Below are 23,621 nucleotides of genomic sequence, written 5' to 3'. Positions count from 1 at the left end.
AATCCTCAGTGCATTCCCGCAATACCCGCTCACGGCTTTCAGACTTATATGTAACTGCCCATCGAATTGCAGCCTTTGGTAGATCTTTCCTCATCTGCTCCTCTTCCCTATGAAATTCTATTCCATCCTTCATTCGTAGTTCTAATACCCTTCCAAACTTCAAATCCCGTATCTTCAACTAACTTCTGTCCACCCAATTCCGGAAGAATAACAATTGACAAGGTTTATAAATTTTCTGCATTTAATGCTTCAGCTTTTCGTTATATACTTGTACTTGTATATATGTATATTAGCAGGAATTGTACCTTTCCATTTATTGCTTTTAATTTAATCGTATTTGATTTTTTATCATTTTTTTCTCCTTTTATCTATTATCAGAAGTTATATCATAAGTTATCATCTTATGTTTTATGATATGACATATAGTTTTTATATTATTTGTTCTATTTTTATTTTATATTCTTTGTTAATTATTGTGGTTCATTTTTATCTTTTCGAATTCACTGTTTTATTACATTTTATGGCGATTTATAATTTCATTTTTATTTCGTACTTTACTCTAAGGCTTTAAAGCCTAATTCTAACGCCTGTTTATTATTCTAAAGGGATCAATCCCAGAATAAATAAAGATTATTATTATTATTATCTTCGTGGAGTGACACCTCAAAAAAGGAGATACCAAGTCTGGAATGAAATGATACCAAGAGTCCTAGGAGTATCTACTTTGAGAGACGCGGTCGAAAAGAAGCTGTAAATAAAGTCTACAACGTCTTTTTTAAACAATTTATTATACCTGATTATTTTAAAATAAATATATGTTTATCTGAATTTGATAGTGATTGTGGCAAAATTTTAGAGGTAATAGTTCAATTGACGCGGTACTTTAGTCCAGGAGTTTTTACTAAATTTTCAGCAAAAGAAATAAAAATAAATATATATATAAATATAATTTTATAACATAATAAACTCGATAAATATTTAAATATATCGCAAAAAATGTTTTTATTTTACTTAATGCATTACAACCCTTCCTAGCTTCCATTTTCTCCCCTTCATAACTCCTATAAACCTTTTATGAATTCAATTAAGATATTGTTTATTAATTGATATGAACTGAAACCAATCTCATAATAAAAATACCAATGTTCAAGTAAACATATTACAATCTAATAACAATAAAGTAGAATAGAATATTACTCGTGAAAGACAAAGTCTAACATAAATTTCATTACGTAAAATACACAGTTTTATAATAAAACCTGTCTGGTGCTCCATTACAGAAACAATAAACAAAAAGGTAAAACAGACTGTATAATACAAACATATTAACGTAATATGCTTTACTCTATAATATTAAACTTAATAATAATCAGAATTATTTTAAATATAATGTAAGAACAATTATTAATTGGGCTTCGAAAATTACTTACATGAAATTTTCAGAGTCAAACTTATAACATACTGTCACAATGTAAACATAGTGTCTATTTAATTTAACTTCATTGTTAATGTTCAATATATTTTGTAGGTCGCAAGGCACGGTTTAGTTATTAAATATCTAAATACTATATATATTTCAGGTTTTAGTAGATTGAAACTGAAAAGTCGGTGTATGGGTTTACTGGTACTGGTACTGGTATTTGGTGGAGGGTACAAGTCCGGCAAGTGGGCCTAGTTGTCCTTTTTGCCAACCCCTGGCGGCTACCTAGGTTGCCCCCGCGTACTAACCGAGGTGAGAGTGTCAAGATTACTCAGGATCGCCGAAAAATGAATGTTAACTGCCACAGGTGGGAATCGAACCCACAACGTTCCGAACCGAGCGCACTGGGACCCGCGCCCAAACCCGCACGACCTTCTCGTCCCTGGTATATGGGTTTACTGTTTGAATTAAATGCTCTCTCTATACATAATCTAATAACAACAAATTAATCAAGATCTAGAGTAGTAGCAGATTTACAAAATTATAAAATTATAAAATATATATAAAATTAGATAAAAATCTAAAAAATATTTATATAAATAAAGCACATAATTAATAAATATGAAATAAATATAAAAATTTCATTACTTATTCTAATTCCGATTATTGTTGTTATAACAAATACTGAATAAAGTAAAATAATTCAAATTATTTTCGCATTGAACGCTAACCTGTTTTTTGTTCAAATTATAAAAAATAGAGATATTTTCCAAGTTTTCAGATTTTTTAGAAAAATATTGATAGGCGAAAGTAAAAAGAAAATTCATACAAAGTTATAAAAAAAAAAAGATTTGTACACTAATTCAATTAAAAGTTGCTAATGTGACTGGGTAATGTTTTATGGTCGCTCTGCTCCGTGGCGTGTACCATTAAATAAAGATGGTGGTATTGATCAATTGGGCCGCAACGAAGGAACAATTAACTGGGACAATTCGTTTTTAATTCATACGAAAACTTTACTTTTACGATCGATATAACCGACCGTAGGTTATCATTTCACTACTCTAAATTGACGCTTACTTGTAAATTATTCCCAACTCAGTATGACTGCTATGATATTTTAAATTTTAAATACAAGAATGTACTGTGCTGGAGTCTTTCTTGGTGTAGATCGAGTCTGGCACCCGAGAACGCTTTACTGGACAAACTACTGTCCTGGAATCCTCACACCAAACTGAAAAGACAGGAAACTGCACGTCTATTCCGACTATTACAACACTTATTAGAAAAACGGTCTATATTGGAAAATTCATTATAAAATTGATCTACATGACTGTAATAAGGCCAATCTGGACATACGGAGTTGAGCTTTGGGGCTCCACTAAACCATCGAATTCCTCTCGTTTCCAATCCTTACAAAATCCTGAATGCTCCTTACTTTGTCACAAATAAAATCATACATAAAGACTTTAATGTTCTCTATGTAACCGATCTAGCCCGAACCAGATATCACTCCTTCCATTATAAACTACCTAACCACTCAAACCCCCTAGTTTCTAACCTTGCATCCTCTTCCATTCCTGACAATCCTCCGAGGCGCCTGAAAAGAAGACGGCCACGAGACCTGCTAATGTAAAAACTTCATTAGAATGCTACCAATGGGTAGTTTCTCTACACACCTGTATCACTCCACTATAAACCTACATCAAATTTACTGAATGTATTATTATGTACAGTTGTAGATTTCAATAAAGATACATTAAAAATTTTTAAAAAAGTAAAAAAAATATAATAGAAATAAGGATGATACAATGTAAACCTATCCATGTAGACCATTATTATTTTTTAATAAATGATTTTCTCTTACAGGATTGAGAGGTCCGAATCAATCCTTTTTAATTTGAGGTGAATGCTGTAGAAGCCTAAGATTGTTCAGAAAAAACTGACCATTGACTTGAATCACTAACCACTCCACGGTAAGTACGATCATATGTTTATTATACGGCGCTGCTGGTTACTAACCCACTATTTAACCATAAATTATTCATTGTCTTCCCTATATTATAGAGTAAAGCTGGTGCAGTGCGATCATCACAAAACTTTCACTTACCTCCCTTCATAAGCTCCTATGTATTGTGTAGATTGATTGGATCGTGATGAAGCAATATATATTTTTGTGATTAAAAAAAAAATCTAAACTGAGAAGGCGAAAATTATGAACAAAATACTTTTGTTTTTCGATTGCTATAAAAATTAATACTTTAGGGTTTCTCAACGTGGGAATAACGAATAAATGTTATTTGAAATTTCTACCAATAGTACAATAGTTTAACAAAAAATAACTGAGCCGTAATGCAATCGTAGAAAATCTGGAGGTCTCGAATTTTTTCGTTCGAATCGGATGTTTCTATTTTTCCATTTTTCTCCTTTAGTTATTCATAAAATTCTTTAATATTATTATTTTTCCATTTTTTTTATTCTTATTATTAGCCCGGTGAGACTATTTTAATGAATGTAAGAGCTATCTAGTATTAAAAACCATTTAATCGTACTTTGACATTCTGAATTTAATTAGTTGTTTTAGAGAAAATCGAAAAAAAATATGAAAAATCTATTTTATAAATTGGAACTTTTGGCCAGTCGATTTTAACGAAAATGTTGCCGTGACATCCCAATGATATAGATGCCTTATATATGTAATTTGAGTTTCGTACTTCGTTTTGATTTTGAGCTAGACCATTTTGTGTCACATGGTTATTTGAACTCAGATGACCCCAAACGTATATTTCCGTTGAAAACTCGAATTCGAAATTTTTCACGATTACAATATTTTCCCTTACTATATACGCCATTTTTGGGTATAGGTATATATATACTACATATACCATGTATAGTAAGTGAAAGTAAAATGTACTATAAAAAAATTAAATATGTACCGCATCAATCCTTGACGGGTCAAGGGTGTAGTACTTTATAAGGAAATATTGGTTTGTAAGATTTTTCCCCAGTTTAGGGTATCTATCCACTTAATGAGGTGGACCCAGGAGAGTTACGGTCAGGTGGAATGCGATATGAGCTGACGGAGAACCATATCAGCTGATGGAGTGCGATATCAGTTGACGGAGGGTAAGATCAGCTGATGGAATGCGATATGAGCTGACGGAGAACCATATCAGCTGATGGAGTGCGATATCAGTTGACGGAGGGTAAGATCAGCTGATGGAATGCGATATGAGCTGACGGAGAACCATATCAGCTGATGGAGTGCGATATCAGTTGGCGGAGGGTAAGATCAGCTGATAGAGTGCGGTATCAGTTGACGGAGGGTAAGATCAGCTGATTGAATCCTATGCGAGTAGACCGTTGTTTTTTCAGTTAAGGAAGTATTTTTAAATAGGAACCTCATTGCACTCAAATTATTATTGGTTCTCGCTTCTGTAATAATAAATTCTTTATTTATCTTGGAACATCCCTTTAGAATAAAACAACAAAAATATTAGGTCGGCTTTAGAGTCTTAGAATGACAAATAATATTAAAAAAATCATTAATTCAGAATAAAACAAATAAAAAATCACAATACAGTAATTTTTAAGTTATTTTTTAAAACAAAAACTAAATACTCAGTTTCTTCGACTACAATCACTCTCCATGTTAATCCCTTTTGATGTATTTTCTTCCATGACAGATAGCAAATTATTAATTTGAATCACTTTTGGGAAGCCTCGTGTGCGGAACCACGTCGACGATTGGTTATATCTATAACCGGCTTGTAATTAATCGGTTGAACAGTTGTTTTCTTTACGAAGCTCCGTGTCTAGACAGCCTAAGATATAAAAAAATGACTGCTAACTATGATAACTAATTTGTGAATGCTAACTATTAAAAACAATTACTAAAGATTTTTTGTACGCCTTAATTGAATCACCCATCTTAAGAAGTAATTTTTAAATTATTTAAATTTTGTCTGATAAATTTATCCATTATATATTAATACACACATTGCCTACATAGTAAGTTTTATATTTCATTCTAATATATATCTAATATATGAGTTTAATTAATTAATTTTAAATATTTTATACAAATCGGCGATAAGTCCCGACCAAAACGAATAAACGGGTTTTAATATACTTAAATCAAATGACCTTTACCCTTCGCCGTAAACCTACTGACTGCTCTACAGTTTCATTTGATAATGTTACTCTTAACCATGTCGAACAGATCCGCTACATTTGGACAAACGATTAAACTGAAATCCTCACACAAGACTGAAAAAAACAGGAAACTGCTCGTCGATTTCGACTATTACAGCACTTACTGGAACTTCCTATAATATAAACCAAGAATATAAACTTCCAACACATTACAAAAGACTGATCTACATGACTGTAATAAGGCCAATCTGGACATATGGAGTTGAGCTTTGGGGCTCCACTAAACCACCTAGTTTCTAACCTTGCATCCTCTTCCATTCCTGACAATCCTCCGAGGCGCCTGAAAAGAAGATGGCCACGAGACCTGCTAATGTAAAAAGTCATTGGAGTGCTGCCAATGGGTAGTTTCTCTACACGCCTGTAACATTCCAATTTAACCGAGATCAGATTTACTAAAAGTATAATGCACAGTTGTAAATAGCAATAAATAAATATTTAAAAAATATATATACTTAAAGTCTAAATAATTGTAATAATTACATAAATGAACTTAGTTATTTTTTTAATATATATAAAAAAAATTGGAAATTCATAGATGAATCATCTTATAGGAACTTTTAATATTCGATGGCGCTCTTGTAACTGATGTAATTTAAACTAATCTGTGTAATTTTGTATTTTTTTTTTACTAAACTAAACTGATATAATTTTTATTAATATATTTTGATTTAATAAAACCTAAAGAAATTTTCTGATCTTTAATTTTGTATATAGATTGTTTTCTTGTATAGTCAATATATATATTATTTATGTACGTATTAAAAAAATTACATCCAATATGGCCCGATCAGATGACAACATTTATAGGTCGGTACCAAAATAACATATAATAATGATAAACATAAATAAAATTTGATTTAGTTACACTTTTAATTATTAAGCTTCTACGGAGGCTACTACGATTTATAAGCTAGAACTGTACAATATAAATTAATTTGTAGTGATAAAACTAATAATTAAAATTTTAAAAAATACAACTAAATACAAAATACTAAAATAAAAATAAAGTATTAAAAAAAAAGTAATTGAAAGAACTTATGAACTGTATAATAATGATACGAATTTACAAATAATAAATTAATAATGACAAGCTAACGAATTCCTAATAAGTATGGAGTTAGCGTGATTAAAAATAAGAATACAATATAAAATATAAAGAAGAATAAAACGTATAGTAAATATATTATTATATTACATATAATAATATAAACAATGTGTAGCATGATATCTATTTTATTATAACGAATATTAAAAGGAAAGTAGCATTGAAACTAAAGGGCAGCTATATTGTTGGAAAGAGAAGGATATATTGTTCGGCATGTGAGAAAATCTGAAAAAAGAGGCATTTTTTGCATTTTCTAAAATTAGTAGATACGAAGAAGCAAATTCCAGAATCTTATTCAATACCACAAAAACATAAAGGATAATTTTAAATACTTTTTTTCCTGCGAATTCCTTGTTCAATGGACTGACGTATTGTTAAACGGATAATTATAGAAGTAAGAAGAAGATGTCAGATAACTTATAATTATTATTTCTAAGAACATGGAACCAAATAATCGCAAGATATACTCCTCTTTATCCCTCCGCTCTTTTACTACCACTGTTATGCCACGTTCAACAAGACAAAACTTTTGACGTCGTTGGAGTAACATTATCCATGAAGTGATGAAGTAATCCTCGGTCCAAATCATTACAACGGCTGTAATCCTATAAATCTTATTCATACGTAAGTCAATATTTACTCCTTCTACTGTTTTGAGTTAATCCAGTTATCTTATTATATCTATATATTGTTGTTCCTAGTCTTTAAAACTTTATCAGCCCAATACACAATAATTGGAATATACAAACAGCCCATATTTAGTTATTGTTACATTTCATTTGAGTGTATTGGCTTTAGAGATAATCTTATATAAGTTGTTCTCTTCCTTACTTTCATGTATTTTCAATGTTGTTTTGTCCTACATTCCTTTTTTTCCGTGTATATATATTTTTTAAAGTAATTCCAATAATTTAAGTAATTCTTCTTTTTAACAGTATTTAATTATTGTATAGAATAGAATAGAAAACCAATTCTGTTGTAGGACAGTGTCCATTAAAAATAACACACATGAACAATTATAAGAAAAGAATCTAGCAATTAATTAAAAATAAAAATAACATAATTCATATTTAATCTACAGTATAAATAAATAGAAAATCTGTAAACAAAATGAAATAATTCTGATTTTCAATTAAAAATAACAAAAAAAATAGGAAAAAATAAATCAATTAAAAAATTATTCTCTTCTGATGAAATTATACTATGTAGTTTATATAAACAAATATAAAATCGGTAAAAAAAAAAAAAATGTTTAAAAGAACATCCTACATTTTTAATTTTATCGAATTAACCAATGGTGAAGTTTTATTTAATCCAGTCCCAGTTTTCTTAATTTTCTGAATCAGATTTTCATTGGAATATGTTACAATCACAAATTAGTGATTTATAAATCGTACTAATAATAAACAGAACAACTTCATTTAAAACTCTCAGTATACAATTACAAAGACTCGGCTTACAAGAGCCCACGGAAAATATTATGTCACCCTTCATTTACAATTGCAGCAAACCCGCTATTTTGTTCAGCAATGCAAATCTTGCATCAACGGCATTGAAGGGGCAGCAGATCTAACAGTACATGAGCCCGTTAGAAAAAAGGTAGTTATTTCACCCAAATTGTTTATTACATTAATGAAAATTATATATAATTTCTAGTAAAAATTATAGAGCTAGGGGGAATAAAAAATGGTGGCTGTTTCAAAACTTAAAAAAAAAAATTCATTCGGAGCTCTATATCCTTAAAACGCTTGAAAACCAAAAAGAACATTACAGTGGAGTAAATTTGCTAAAATATGAGCTCTTACAGATCTGTTTAAGTTCAATAGTACCCGAGATACTTATAGTATTTTAAAAATCAATATTTCATGAAAAATCAGTAATTAGTGACTTTATATCGTGAAAACTATATCTAAGGTATCATTAGACAGATCTTCGTAGGAATAGTAGTTTTAATGATTTTTACCAGAATATATTTACAAAATGTTGATTTTTAGAAGTTTTGAAAAACTATATCCCAGGAACTATTAGACGTATACAAGTCTTCCAGCACTCAAATTAAAACTAGTTTAATATACCATAAAGTAGTTTATGACAATTATCTTCATAGGGGATAGTCATATTATTTAATGTAGATACTCATGATATTTGCTAAACAAAAATTGATTTCTAGTTGGTCGGACAAAATTTTATATGTAACATTCATATTCACCTGCAAATACCATAAAAACTACTACCCCTACAAAGATAAACGTTATAAACTAGCTTTAATATTAGAGTTGTTCATCTGTACGTCTAATGGTACCCGAGATATAGTTTATCGTAAGCCAGACGTTTTGTCCGAACAACTCGAAATCAACAATTTCTGAATTGATTTTGGCAAATATCATGAAAACTAGAACTCCAACGAAGACAAATGTCATAAACTACATTATATCAGTGCTCTTATTCTTGCAAATTTAGTTTTCTTTAAATTATGTTCTATTAGGTTTTTAATGTTGTAGGTAGTTTTAAAGATATGGTGCTCCGAATGAATTTTTTTTTTTAACGCATGCTGTTACAAAAGCAATAATTTTCTATTCCCCCTAACTATATTTGGCATAGTCATTAATTTTTTTTCATAGTTTTTATTATATTAATACAAAATTGGAATTAAATAACTGATTCTTCTGATAATTAGGACATTACTCTAGATATCTAACCTATATAGGTTACCATACCTTTTTCTATTCACTGTCCTTAATCTTTCTTAAATATTTATCTAATTGATGGTAATAACACATTAATGATTTTTCTAATATAATCTGTCAAATCCAGTACTTAAGTCATTTTGGAGTTTTGTATTCCTTTCATCATTTTGAAAGCCTATAACGTTACTAAATCGTCGGCCATAAAAAAAAAAAAATAGCTTTATTTTTGGCTACAATTTTCTCTCCTTTCTTAAATTTTTTTTATTATTATTATTTTTTTAGAGCCATCGTATTACTCTTGAATTTGGTAATAAAGTAAAAACATTAATTTTAGCCCTTATTCACAGTAGTGACCTAGACTTGAATATCCTCTATGGATATTATTTATTGCCGAAATCGATATTATATGCGTAACAATGAAACAATATAATTGATAGGCCCGTTTTCCTCCAAAATATTATTAAAAAATATGATGTTTTACTATGTGATATTTACGTTATAGAAATTTAAAATAAAATAATTAATTTTAGATAATGAATACTGTATATAAGTCAAAGTTAATATGTCGGTTATGGAGTGTTTTGAAATAACAGTTTTCCGAAGTAATAATAATTGAAGTATAAAATAATAAATTTTTAAAAAGTTTTATTATAATTCTGCTTTACTGCCTATCAAGAAAGTTAAGGATGTCTAGTATTAGACGATATCAGGTATATCTATAATTTCTTGCAAGGCGAAGGGAGTGAAGGCCCTTCATTTGAACCGATTCTTCAGGTTCGATTTTTTTTACCAGGATTTTCTAGGAAAGAAAAAAGTTACTGCCGAAGATAGGGAAGGTTGATGCAGAGAAAGATAAAATTGTTGTCCATAGAATAGAAAATATATTCTATAATTTTAAGTTTTAGACATAGAGGAATAAATTTGGTTCCGTGCCTATTAGTCGGTGTATTGTAAAATCCATAAAACAGACAAAACACCAACTGCCGATAGTATGATTTTGATATCTTCGGGTTGATAAAATTGGTCGGAGATTATACGGGTTGATTACCAGATGTCAATTGTATCAAATTCCCTCAAGTTTTTTCGAAAGAAACGTATTAATACGAAAGGTAGCTTTCTGAATGCGGTTATATTTCAAAATTTTCTTGTCCCGTAAATTTAGTCGTAAATATATTGTAAGGGGGACTATTACGATCGTGAAAAATTTTGAATTTGAGTTTTCGGCAGAAATGCGCGTTTTGGGGTCCACTGAATCTAAATAAACACAGCTTGCAAAACGGTCTGTGCGTGTCTACAGCCTAGCTCAAAAACGAAAAGTTATACGAAATTTAAATTACATATTTAGGACAGGTGAATGCCGGGGAAACTTTTTTTGTTAAATTCGACCACGGGAAGTTCCAATTTATATAATTGATTTCACATATTTTTCGAATTTATCCAAAAGACTAACGATTTTGATCAAACTCGGCATGTCAATGAAAAATTAAATAGTCTTGAATATCAGCCAGGTCTTATCCTCGTTGAGATAGTCTGAGAGGGCTTAAATGACGAATTTTAAAAAAATCTTCGTCGAAAGCACCTTTATTTTTGTTAATCTGAAAAAAATAAACAGTTCTCATTGTTAGCAATAATAAATTATGGGTGAATTCAAAATATTAAGTAATTTTATGAATAGCTAAAGGACAGAAAAGGCAAAACAAAATTTGATTGAGCAGGAAAAGCCGAGACTCTAATCTTTTCCCATTTTGTTGAGTTCTTTTGTTAAATTGTGGCAGAAACAGAATTCATATTTATTATCCCCACTTCGAGTAGCTATGAAATAAGAATTTCTATAGCAACAGAAAAATGGGAATATTTTGTTTATAATTTTCACCATCTCTAGTCCTAAGATTTTTTAAAAGAAAAATTGGGACATATATAGGTGACAAGAAAACGTTGAGTGATGCGCAAACTGCATTTTTTTTTTTTGATTTGTTAGAGAAGAAAAGAAATTTGATTTTCCTTGAACGCATTCTTGCAGCGTCTCATGTTGGTCGAAATTTAAATAAAATTTACCCATTAAATAGAAAAGTTTTCTTCCATAATTTTTGTGTAGATCGCCTACCTTCGAAAAATACTTAGTTTTTTATTTATAGGCCAAAATCCATGATTTCGCTTATGCCACGTTTTATGATTTCGATCCTTATTACATAGTGCTCTTGGGACATAGCGGTTGAAGAATCATACAAACATAAAATTTTTAATGTTTTTACTAATGGATTTTAATGTATTTAACATTGATAGGTAATCGAGTGATCTTTAATATATACTAGTCCGGAATTTTGAGCCCTTTTTATTTTTTTTGACCCATATCGTAAATGACCATGCCCTGACTTTGACCTACTACAATATAGATCGAATTGTCGCCGGAAAAATAAATAAATCGACATGGATGCATATTTGATTAACTATAATTGAACCTGACAAACATAACCCACATGTAATTGGCAGCTTTAGCATGAAACTTCATGAAATCTTCACTGAGCATAACTATTATTATTTCAGAGGCTGAATTTTATCCTACGGTACCTACTATACTATGCCTCGGATCGATTCCAGCCGGTTTTTAAACGACAAAAAATTTCATTTTTCCTACTAGTGATCGTTTTTTTATTCACGGGGAACGAGGTGGCCCTCTGGGAAGAGATGTTCTATTCATACAATTGCCTGGTTGTGCCATTTGCTTAAAAACTCTATTTAATATACAGCCCGACTTAGTCATGCATGGTAGGTAGCATTTAGTCTCTCCTTCCCTTGTTCCTCAAGGTTTTGGTGATCGATAAGTCGATAGTTAATTAAATATAAAAATACAAGAGTCTGTGCTGCCTTTATGAGCATTACTTTTCCTTAAAAAAAAAAAAAAAAAAAAATCGATAGTTTTGGAAACAATAAATTTGCAAAACTGTTAAAGAATTAAATAAAGTTGCAAAACATATAATAGAAATTTCGTCCTTTGCCATTTTTAATTTTATCGAATTAACTAACGGTGAAATAAGTTTTATTTAATTGTTGATCCAGTTTTCCTAATTTTCATTTGAATATGTTGAAATCATCCATTTGTGATTTATAAATAATCGTGCTAACTATAAACAACACTACACCATGACCTACACATCCCTCTTGTCCATGACCTCATACCAACCAAATTCTCAAAATTCTATATAAACCTTTCCAACCATCCTAATCCTTTGGTTCAAACCATGTCTAGCTCCACCCGTCTCTACAGCCCACCTAGAAGGTTGAAACGGCAGTGCCCAAGAGACTTTATTGTAAAATAAAAATGGATAATTGGCGTTCTGGCAATGGTCAGATTCTCCACTCAAGTTGAGTGTTTGCGGCTTTAGCGCACTTGCTCAGCCTCCACTGGGCTCACTGCCAGTGATGCGGCGAGAGGGATGTGCTGGGATCTTTTGAGCTCTGCTCTACCCCTCACACGTGGGGGGGGGGATAGAGTGTGCTCAGGAATTCTCAGGTCGATTGTGTAAATATTGTACATAAGAGTGTAAATGAGACTAGAGATTATATTATTTTATCATTATGTTATTTTATTTATTTATACACACAGTTTGATTATGTTCATTTTGTTTATCCTTCTGTTTGCATATATTTTAAGAGAGTTTTTTTTTCATTCATTTATTTATTTTAATTTTATTTTAGTATAAATGTGATCATTCATCACTATTACTTATTGCCCACAACTGTGGGGCAGATTGTAATATCTATCAATAAATAAAAAGTATTAAAAAAAAAAAAAAAAACTATAAACAGGACTGCTAGTATAGGGCTAACTATGAACTAGTTTATAGTTCATTTAAAACTAGCAATACATATATTAGCAAAGACTAGGCTGCCCCCATCGAAGCTCCTAATTCCATATAGTCCAAGGATTATTTCACCCTTCAATTCTAATGGGAGCAAACCCGCTATCTTTTTCAGCAATGCAAACTTTGCATCAACGGCTATCGAAGGGGCAGTAGCTCTAACTTACATTAAGTACATGAGTCTGGTGGAAAAAAAAGTCAGTTATTTCAACCCAATTTTCGATTACTATAATGAAAACTATAAATAGTTTCGAATAAAAATTTATGAATCTGTCGACCACAGTTGAGATGAATAAAGTTTTCAAAAAATTATAAAGCAATTACATCTCATTCCGAGTTTCATATGTTTAAAACTAAAAACGGCACTAAAAAAAATACTTATCATTAAAAGTAGAGTGAATTTGTTAAAGTATGAGCTGTTTACGTTCAATACTTTCCGAGATACAGTTTTTCAAAACGCAAGTTTTTTTTTTCTTCAAATAACGAAAAACTAATATTTTATGAATATTACTAATATTATATGTCTATTACCTCTTAATTTAAGAGTTGTATCAGGAGTTGGAGTTTCTAGGATTTTCGTCTAAATACATTCGAAAAATATCGATTTTTTGTTGTTAGGAGAAAAAACATTTAGTGTACGAAAAAACTATACTTCAGGAATTATTAGATATACAAATTCCTATTACCCCCTAGCTAGTTAATGTAATGTACTATAGTTGATGGCATTGATCTTCGAAGGAGCTGCCAAAATATTTGCCAAAATTAATTCAATGACGTAAGTAGGATATGAGTAAGGCCATGTAAGCCGTTCAGATCCTGTGTGGAGCGATATAATTTTATGTTAAAACCGATTAAGTGAGATATTTCAGGAGGAAACCATTTTGAAAATGTAAGATGAGTTACTAGCCTGAAAAAGAGTTATCTTTCCCAACGCAGTCACGCCTATCAGTATAATGGATCCTTTGAATGAATTAGGTTTCGCAAAGTAATACTAAGTATAAGGTGTTCCGAAAGTTCTTGAGCTCAATAACAGAAGATATATAGACTTTCCCGCCATGTAAGTTTTGCAGCTTTGTAAAGTTCGTTGATCTTCTATGAACCAGTCAAGACCGGGTTGTATAATACCAAAATAATAATTATAGTTGTATAATTACCCAAAAAGGCTCAAAGTCAATCATGTCCAAATAGGTATTTTGGACTATGTCCTGTAAGCAGCCATATCCATGTGTACCAAATAATATTCTGTATTTGCAATTATAAAAATATAACATGACTAATTAATATATCCTCTATAGGAAAGTCCTCTATAGGAATTCGTTGAACCTTTTAAGAACTTATTGACACAGAATACCAGTGACGCGGATGAGAGAGAAGTGCCGGGATCTGCGGAATCACGGTATTTCCTTTATAACTGGAGGAAAAGCTCGTTTTGGAGTTCCCCAGGCTGAATGTAAATGTGTACGATTGTTTTCAAGATATTGTTATACTTTAAGTTTAATTTAATTTTTTTATTAGTATTATTTATTTTTTATGTTATATATTTTTTCTTCTTTTTCATATTTTATTATCATTTCGTTTATTAATAAATGTGTTGTAAATGAGCTCCATGATCCCTATTGCTATTGTCTATAATATAAGGCAGGTGCAATTCCTTTTGTGATGCTCAATTCTAGTTTTTAATTGTTTTGAAGTTTCTACAATATGTACCCCCTTCAAAATTATGCCAATTAATCTTATATACATTACGTTCTGTTTTTCATTTTTTTTCTATTTTGTCTTTTATGTTTCATTATTAACACACAGGATTTTGATACAAATATACTCTCAACTTTTATTTTCAGAAACTTTCCAACGTTTCGGCCCTCAGGCCATTTTCAAGGAGACAACCTTTAAAAATTTTTGTTTTTATATTAATTACATTGTTTCCTTAACAATATACTAATATTTTTGGCTATAGCTTAAATATTGATGTCATGTTCTTTAAATTATTTTCTGTAGGCTAATTGCCCATGTCATATTTTTAAAATAAATTAAATATTAAAATAATATCATAACAGTTTCAAATAATGTTTTTAAATTGATTATTTACTTACATAACTTTTTATATTTTAAATCTAAAACTTTTTAACATAGATAATCTTCTCTTTTTTCCACTTACAAACATCATTTATATCAGAACCTACCTTCAACAGGTTAGGACTCTGTTATCACCTTATCATTAAAAATATTTTTTTTTTACATTTAATACAATTTAATTAATATTCAATTTTAATTTATTTGCTTATAACTTATCATTTCTTAAATCCATAACTGCTGTATTTTTATTATATATGTAATTTTTTACATTCATATACCCTCCTCTCTTTTTTATTTTTTCACATATGCACTCACCTATACATGCTTTTATATGTCTATATATACATCTATACAATTCAAGGATTTGAACATTTATCTATTAGCCAACCTTTTTTCTAATAATTACATATTTATTTTACTTGAAATTTCAGAATAATGGTGGTTTAGTCCTTTAGAATCTGATTTGAAATTTACTGTATAATTTATATTTTCTGAAGTGTACATTGATTCTAATATTTTTCTTCTAAAATTATTATTTTCGTTATGAATGACTTTGACATTTTCAAAATCAAAATCATGTTTATTTTGAACATGTTCTACTGATGCTGTTCTTTGGATCCTTTTTCATATTTTTTATGTCATTCCCATGTTGATAAATCCTATCTTTTATGTATTGTTTAGTTTCACCAATATTATATGGCTGGACAGTTAAAGCATGGAATTTTATATACCAATCCAGATTGATATTTACTATCTATTGGGCCCTTTGTTCTACTGTAATGATTTTTATTTTTTTTAATTTTATTGTTTGGTTTGAAATATAATGAAATTTCTTCCATATCATAATCCTTAAAAGACCTTTTTATCCCTTCTGACAAACCTTTAATATAATTACAACTATAGTATCTTTTATTTTCTATATAATTATAATCAGTAACTATCCTAGCATCCTATAGACATCAATGCATGAACGAACAGAATAATCTTACGATAAAAATCCTGAAATTACCGTTTGGTCAGTGCAGGAGTCAATTAAAGTGAGATAAGTAAAATTAGCGGTATTGTGTTCTATGATATTAATCATTGCTTAATTAGTGCCTGCCTAATCTCTGCCCTTCAATACAAAATTGAAGCTCATTTAAGGGAAACCGATCACTGATAAATTAATCGGAACTAAACGGCCAAATCTCGTAGTGGTTAGTTGCTAATTACTGGAATATATATTTTAGCTGATGTCAATTTTCGCTTGGCTTCTTATTACGAAGCTTTCAGAACTTGATATCAATTAATGTACTTATAATATGCCGACTCCCTCAACTTAAAATGAAGTTATTACACCTGGTTGAATCATATAATGTATATCCAGATTCCGTATACTTATTCTGGAGGAATACTCCTTATACAAAGTAAATCCTTCGTAAAATCCTTAATGATCCTTACTTTGTCACAAATCAAGTCATCCATCAGGACCTCAATGTTCCATATGTTGCCGATTTGGCCAGAACCAGAACTTTCCTTCCATAATAAACTTCTCAAACACCCAAATCCACTTGTTTCTAACCTGGCTTCTCCTTCATTACCTAATAATCCTCCTAGGCGTCTGAAAAGAAGATGGCCTCGAGATCTTCTCCTCTAGAAATGTTATTGGAGTTCTATCAGTGGATAGATTCTCCACATGTTTGTATCATGTCACTATGTCACCTACAGCAAATTTACTTGTTGTATATATGTGTATACAGTTGTAAATATCAATAAATATATTATTAAAATAAAAAAAAAAAGCTTATAATACACCTAGGGACAGTGTCGCAAAACAATGTATAGAACAGTTCCGATGCATGTCTTATGCCCCGTGTCCACATCAGCGGAGTACGTCGCTATATCAACAAATTGCAATATGTGAATTTTACCAAGTCTAGTAGTTAACTACCGGTAAGGTTATAAGGTCCAGTAACTTACAACTTGGGAGACCCAACCTCATCCTGAAGACTAAAGCCCAGTCTGCTGCAGGACATCCTGTTATAAATTCCATATTTATCTTTTTCGATTATAGTCATTACCTCAATTTTTTCTATTCGACTTTTTTTTATATTTCTCTCTCCCCTCATTAAAAGTCAGTTATTTATTTTATTAAATTTATGAACGTCATGGGTTTACTTATTAACTTTTTTTTCTTTTATTTGTCTCTCTTCTAAAGAATTATTATTTTTATATATTTATTTTATTTTATTTTTTATTTATATATATTTTTTTATAATTCATCATATTTAAAATTGTTCAATATCTATAGCGTTGTAAATAGTGAGGTAAAAAGACCTAATATGTATTTAAAAAGTAATATTTAAGTGAAATTATTTCACATTGTAGATCCTGAAGAAAAGGTATGAGCTCTTTGAAACGTATTTTATTATTCTATATTAATTCAGCTAAAAAGTATGTATAGTATGCTTTATTTATTCATTTTGAATAATCTTTGATTACACTGTTGTCCAATTAAAATTTGACACACTTGAAATATACTCATCTGCTCCATGATTGTGTTTTTACACTGCTTGTCTTTCTAATCACCCCATCCCTTAGGGGTAGACATTAATATAGGAAAAAAGAATAAACAGTGAGATTGACGATTTATATGATGATCTACAAGTTATTCATTTCAGGCTTGTTAAATGCGCCAAATTTCAGAGGCACTTATAGTACAAGAGCCCAAGAGCAGAAAAAAGGCAGTTATTTGACACCAATTTTTGATTACTTAATTTAAAACTATGTATGATTACTAGTTAAAATTGAAGAGTCTGCCAATCATAGGTAGGGGGAATAAAAAATGGCGGCTGTTTCTGAACGTTAAAAATAATTAATTTTTTATTAGGAGCTCTATATCTGTAAAATTACTAACAACAATAGAAAATCTAAGAGAGCATAATTTAAAGTAGAGTATATTTGCTAAAATGTAACCCCTAATAGAGATATTTACGTTCAATAGTTCTCGAGATATAGCTTTTTAAAAAGCAACATTTCATAAAAATGTTGTATGGAACGTACTGAAAGATCAGCAGTTAGTGAATTTATTTTGAAAAATCTATATCTCAGGAACTATGTGATGTAAAGATGTCTATTAGCAATCAAATTAAAGCTAATTTAATGAAACATAAAGTAGTTTATTTTCGTAGGAGTAGTAGTTTTTAATGTGTGAATATCATAAAAACCCCTACGAAGATAAGTGTCACTAACTACTTTATAGTAAGTTAAATTTCCCTTATTTTGAGTGTTGGCTGACATATGTGCTTATTATGGGTTCAAAGATATATTTTTTCTAAAATCCAACATTATAAAAGAACAAATAGAAATTAACATTTTGTGAGTTATTTTGTCAAATATGATAAAAACTACTACTTCTACAAAGATAAACATTATTAACTATTTTATGGTAAAGTTGACTAGGGGGGGGGGGAAAGAAATGTATTCAATCATGCTGCCCAAATACTTCGGGTTGCTACATTACACAGCATACTGATCAATCCGTGATCGGACATATATAAATTTATAAATTATAAATAAACAAATAAATTTATAAATTACATTTTTTTGATATGATACAATATAATAGAAAGATAACATTTTTTTTCCCACAGTATTGTTTTACAATTAATATCAGTCTACAAACTAAATACAAGCTTTTCAATTTATTCCTTTTTTTTTTCTTTCCCCTCCATTTTACAACCCTTATTTAATTTTATCAACAAATTCCCCTATATAACAAATATTAGAATATAAAAATTAATTTGAGTGCTGGCAGACATCAGTACGTTCAATGGTTTCTGAAATAAAGTTTTTCATAAATCAAACTTATTGTTCCAACGACTATAAACCAATTTATTTTAGCAAATATCAAAACTATAGCTCCTACGAAGGTAAAGGCCACTAACTACTTTACAGTACCTTGAACTAGCTTTAATTTGATTGCTAATAGACATATGTACGTCACATAGTTCCTGAGATATAGATTTCTCAAAATAGATTCAGTAACTTCTGATATTTCAGTACAACATTTTTATGAAATGTTGCTCTTTAAAAGGCTATATCTCGAGAACTATTGGACGTAAATAGTTCTATTAGGGCCAATATTTTAGAAATTTTACTCTTCTTTAAATAATGTTCTTTTAGACTTTCTTGTGTTGCTAGTTGTTTTTAAGATATTAGAGCTCCGAATGAAAAATTAATGTTTTTTTAAGGTTTTGTAACAGCTACCATTTTTTATTCCCCCTACCTATACGTGGCAGACTCATCAGGTTTGACAAGTAGTTATACCTAGTTTTCATTAAAGTAATCAAAAATTGGGGTCAGATAACTGCCTTTTTTTTCTTCCCGGCTCTTGTACTAATAGGTGTGGTGGTGAAATTGACAAAATACTCACTTAACCTACTTTAAATGGAGTTAGAAATCGTGAAAGTGTGAAGGATTGTTGAGATTTTAAGCAGATGTGTACCTGACCAGGAATTTACTGGGAAAAAGGCAGCTAAGAGAGTTAAGGATGAAAACAAAAATAATTAACTTTGTTTAAAACCCACAGGTCTCACTCACAGCTACAATGAAACAGAAAATAATTCTTGGATTCGAACACAGGCCTCTCGAGTTAGTAGTCACTCCCACACATTTCCTACATACTACCAAACATTGCTGGATGACTGAAAAAATATATATTAGAACTTGATTAATTCCGTAGAATAATCAAGTTCTGACATATGTTTATATAAACTAATACTAATATTAAGATTGGATATAGGTATTACTAAATATTGGTAGTTTTCTAGTTTATATATTTTTGATTTTTTCTAAAATATTGATTAACTGATTTTTTTTATTCAAAGACATTTGGTGTATTGATAGACATTGTTTGGTTAGTTTTGTTTTCTATTTTATTTTTTATTCTATATAAATTAATATATTTATCACGATGTTGTTGTTGTTGTTGTTGATTGTCGCTTAAAGCCGTAAAACCCTCTGGTCATCAACGTCTATGGCATGATAAAAGTAAAAAAACTATGATAAAAATAAAAAATAAATCATAAAAATAAATAAATAAATAAAAATCGAAGAGGAGTTGTAATTCATAAAGAAGGCGACGTGCTTTTAAAAATTCAAACACTAATGTAATTTTAGCTTCCTCATCTGTGAGAGCTTCTGATAAATTTGGGGTCAGTCCTATCCTGTTTATTGTTGGCAAATAGTGAGTACATTCTTCAAAAATATGTCTAATCGTAAGAATGGACTGACAATATTTGCAAGTAGGAGGTGGCAGTTTTCTGATCAGGTGAGAGTGCGCGAGGAGAATATGACCAATTCTCAAGCGGGCTAGAGCAACTTTCTCCCTACGGCTGTTGCGGTAGGATGTTAACCATGGTTTTACTGATAGTTTTATTTCTTTTAATTTACTCGGAGAGCTTTCGTCCCACTTGGCCTGCCATTTTTCTAATATTTGTAATTTAAGGGGTTTAGGGAGCGTGAGTGCCTCTCTGGCAGCTTTGTCTGCGAGCTCGTTACCAACAATGCCAATGTGACTTGGAGCCCATATGAAAATAATGGATTTACCTTGTTGTGATAATTTTAGAAGAAAAGATTGAATTCTTATGATGAGTGGATGTTCGGGGTACATGTTTCTCAAACGTTTTAGAGAGCTCAACGAATCTGAGATTATTACAATAGTTTTCTGAATTATTGAGAAGCAAAAATGGAGGTCTGATACTATCGCGTGGAGTTCGGCGGTGTATATTGAGCATAACTTATGTAATTTAAACTTGTGGGTTGAATCGTGAGTGTATCAATTATATATATTTTTATTAAATTAACAAAAATACATTATGTATGTTATTTACTTTAAGGAAACCAATATTGTTGTTAACATTACTTCTTAATATGCTGGGCCTCTTTATTTTAAAGAAATTTTGTTATTAATTTCTGGTGGGTATGATTATAATAAAAATGTAAACTACTAAGGTTTCCTTATTTGCTCATCTAAACAATATATTCACGGACTACCTCATGAATAACCTAATGTACTATTGTTAAAAATATCGAAGACAAAATAACAGTATTTAAAAACGTTTCAGTTTGAAACCGATAGGCGATGTTTGAGTAGTCCACAGCAAGTATACACGATGTATCAGAGTTAAGCGTCCTATCTGAAAATACGAATTAAGGATTTCCTACCAAAAAAAATTCCTATAAAGATTTATCTGTTAACGCTTCGTTTAGGAGATATTTACTTTTAGAGATTTTCATTGTTGTGAATTATTTCGATGATAATAAATACATTAATATTGGTTCAAACTACTTTATTAATAACATTTAAACACTAACATTAATATTAAATGTTATTAAAAATCATAACCTGGTGCATTATGACTGGCTCGGCATCATTCTTCCAGAGCAGCAGTGGCCAAACGTAACAAGTTATTTGTTATTGTTTTCCAAATTTCAGTTATCCTTCTTCGTAAATAATTAAGGTCATTGACCGAGCTTGCATAGGCTTTTTTTATTAATTTTACCCCAAAAAGAAACAAACAAAAATCCAGTGGCGTCAGAGCTGGAGGGCGTGGCAACAACGCATATCCAATGCCGTTCGGCCACTCCTGCTGTGGAAGAAAGATGCCGAGTATAAATGCTCCAGGTTGTCACTTTGAACCTTTAACATTGTGTAATAATATGAATGATAAATATTTCATAATAATGAAAATCATTGGACGTCAATATATCCTAAACAAAGCTTATACGGACATATAGTACAAGAGCCGGGAAGAAAAAAAGTCAGTTATCTCACCCCAATTTTTGATTACTTTAATGAACACTAGGCATAATTACTAGTCAAAATCGATGAGTCTGCCAAGTAAATGTAGGGGGAGTAAAAAATGGCGACTGTTTGAAATCTAAAAAAAACATTAATTTTTCATTTCGAGCTCTATATCTTAAAAAGTAGGAACAACACTAGAAAATCTAAGAGAACATTATTTAAAGAAGAGTAAATTTGCAGATATTAGCCCTATAAGAGCTATTTACGTCCAATAGTTTTCAAGATATAGCTTTTTAAAAAAGTAAAATTTCTAAAAAATCTGCTGAAAGATTAGTAGTTAGTTAATTTATTTTGAGAAATATATATTTCAGGAACTATGTGACGTACAGATGTCTATTAGCAATCAAATTAAAGCTAGTTTAATGGACTATAAAGAAGTTTATGACCTTTATCTTTATAAGAATAGTAGTTTAATGATATTAGCTAAAATAAATTGATTTATAGTTGTTCGGACAATAAGTTTGATTTATGAAATCTTTATTTCAGAAACCATTGGACGTACTGATGTGTGTCTGCACTCAAATTAAAGCTAGTCAACTTTACCATAAAATAGTTAATAATTTTTATCTTTCTAGTAGTAGTTTTTATCATATTTGAAAAAATAAACTCACAAAATGTTAATTTCTATTTGTTCTTTTAAAATGTTGGATTTTTGAAAAAATAATATAATAAAATTTATGAATAACTTCATTTCAAAAACCATGAAAATTTGTCTGAACAACTATAAATCAATTTATTTTAGCAAATTTCATGTAAACCATTACTCCTACGAAAATAAACATCATAAACTACTTTATAGCTCATTATACTAGCTTTAATTTGAGTGCTAATAGATATCTGTACGTCAAATGGGTTTTGAGATATAAATTTTTCAACATAAATTCATTAACAACTGAAAAAACTTCCCATATAATATTTTTATGAAATGTCGCCTTTTAAAAAGTTATATCTCCAAAACTATTTAACGTAAATAACTCTGATAGGGCTCATATTCTAGAAAATTTACTCTTCTTTAAATGACGTCCTCTTAGGTTTTCTTGTCCTGTTCCTACTTTTTAAGATATAGAGCTCCGAATGAAAAATTAATTTTTTTATCATTTTGAAATAGCCGCCATTTTGTATTCCCCCTACCTATACTTGGCAGACTCATCAATTTTGACTATTAATTATAGATAGTTTTCATTAAAGTAATAAAAAATTGGGGTGAGATAACTGCCTTTTTTCTCCTCTTGGGCTCTTGTACTAATGCCTTCATAGAGATTTTTCTTTATTGTTCTGAGATCCTTAATTCACATTTTCCGTTAGCATATTTAATCATGAAACAATATCTTGATAGCTAACCTTTTCTACTTTCAACATATTTGTTTGGATTTTTTAATTGTCTATCCCGCCGTCCTTCTATATATATATA

The 23,621-nt window shown here is 30.1% G+C and overlaps 1 protein-coding gene across 1 annotated transcript in view; it reads left to right on the top strand.

The window, feature by feature from the left end:
- The window catches only part of Orco (odorant receptor co-receptor), a 71,488-nt gene that overhangs the window by 8,118 nt on the left and 39,749 nt on the right, over positions 1-23,621 (top strand). The window contains exon 2 of the mRNA XM_067045915.1: positions 3,290-3,396. The gene's annotated coding sequence lies outside the window, so the exon portion shown is untranslated. The remainder of the gene's footprint in view (positions 1-3,289; positions 3,397-23,621) is intronic.

The sequence above is a fragment of the Halyomorpha halys genome, unplaced genomic scaffold (genome assembly GCF_000696795.3).
Source record: "Halyomorpha halys isolate HHAL.00 unplaced genomic scaffold, Hhal_1.1 Scaffold447.1, whole genome shotgun sequence".
Classification (NCBI taxonomy): Eukaryota; Metazoa; Arthropoda; class Insecta; order Hemiptera; family Pentatomidae; genus Halyomorpha; species Halyomorpha halys.
This window is presented reverse-complemented; position numbering and strand designations above follow the sequence as displayed.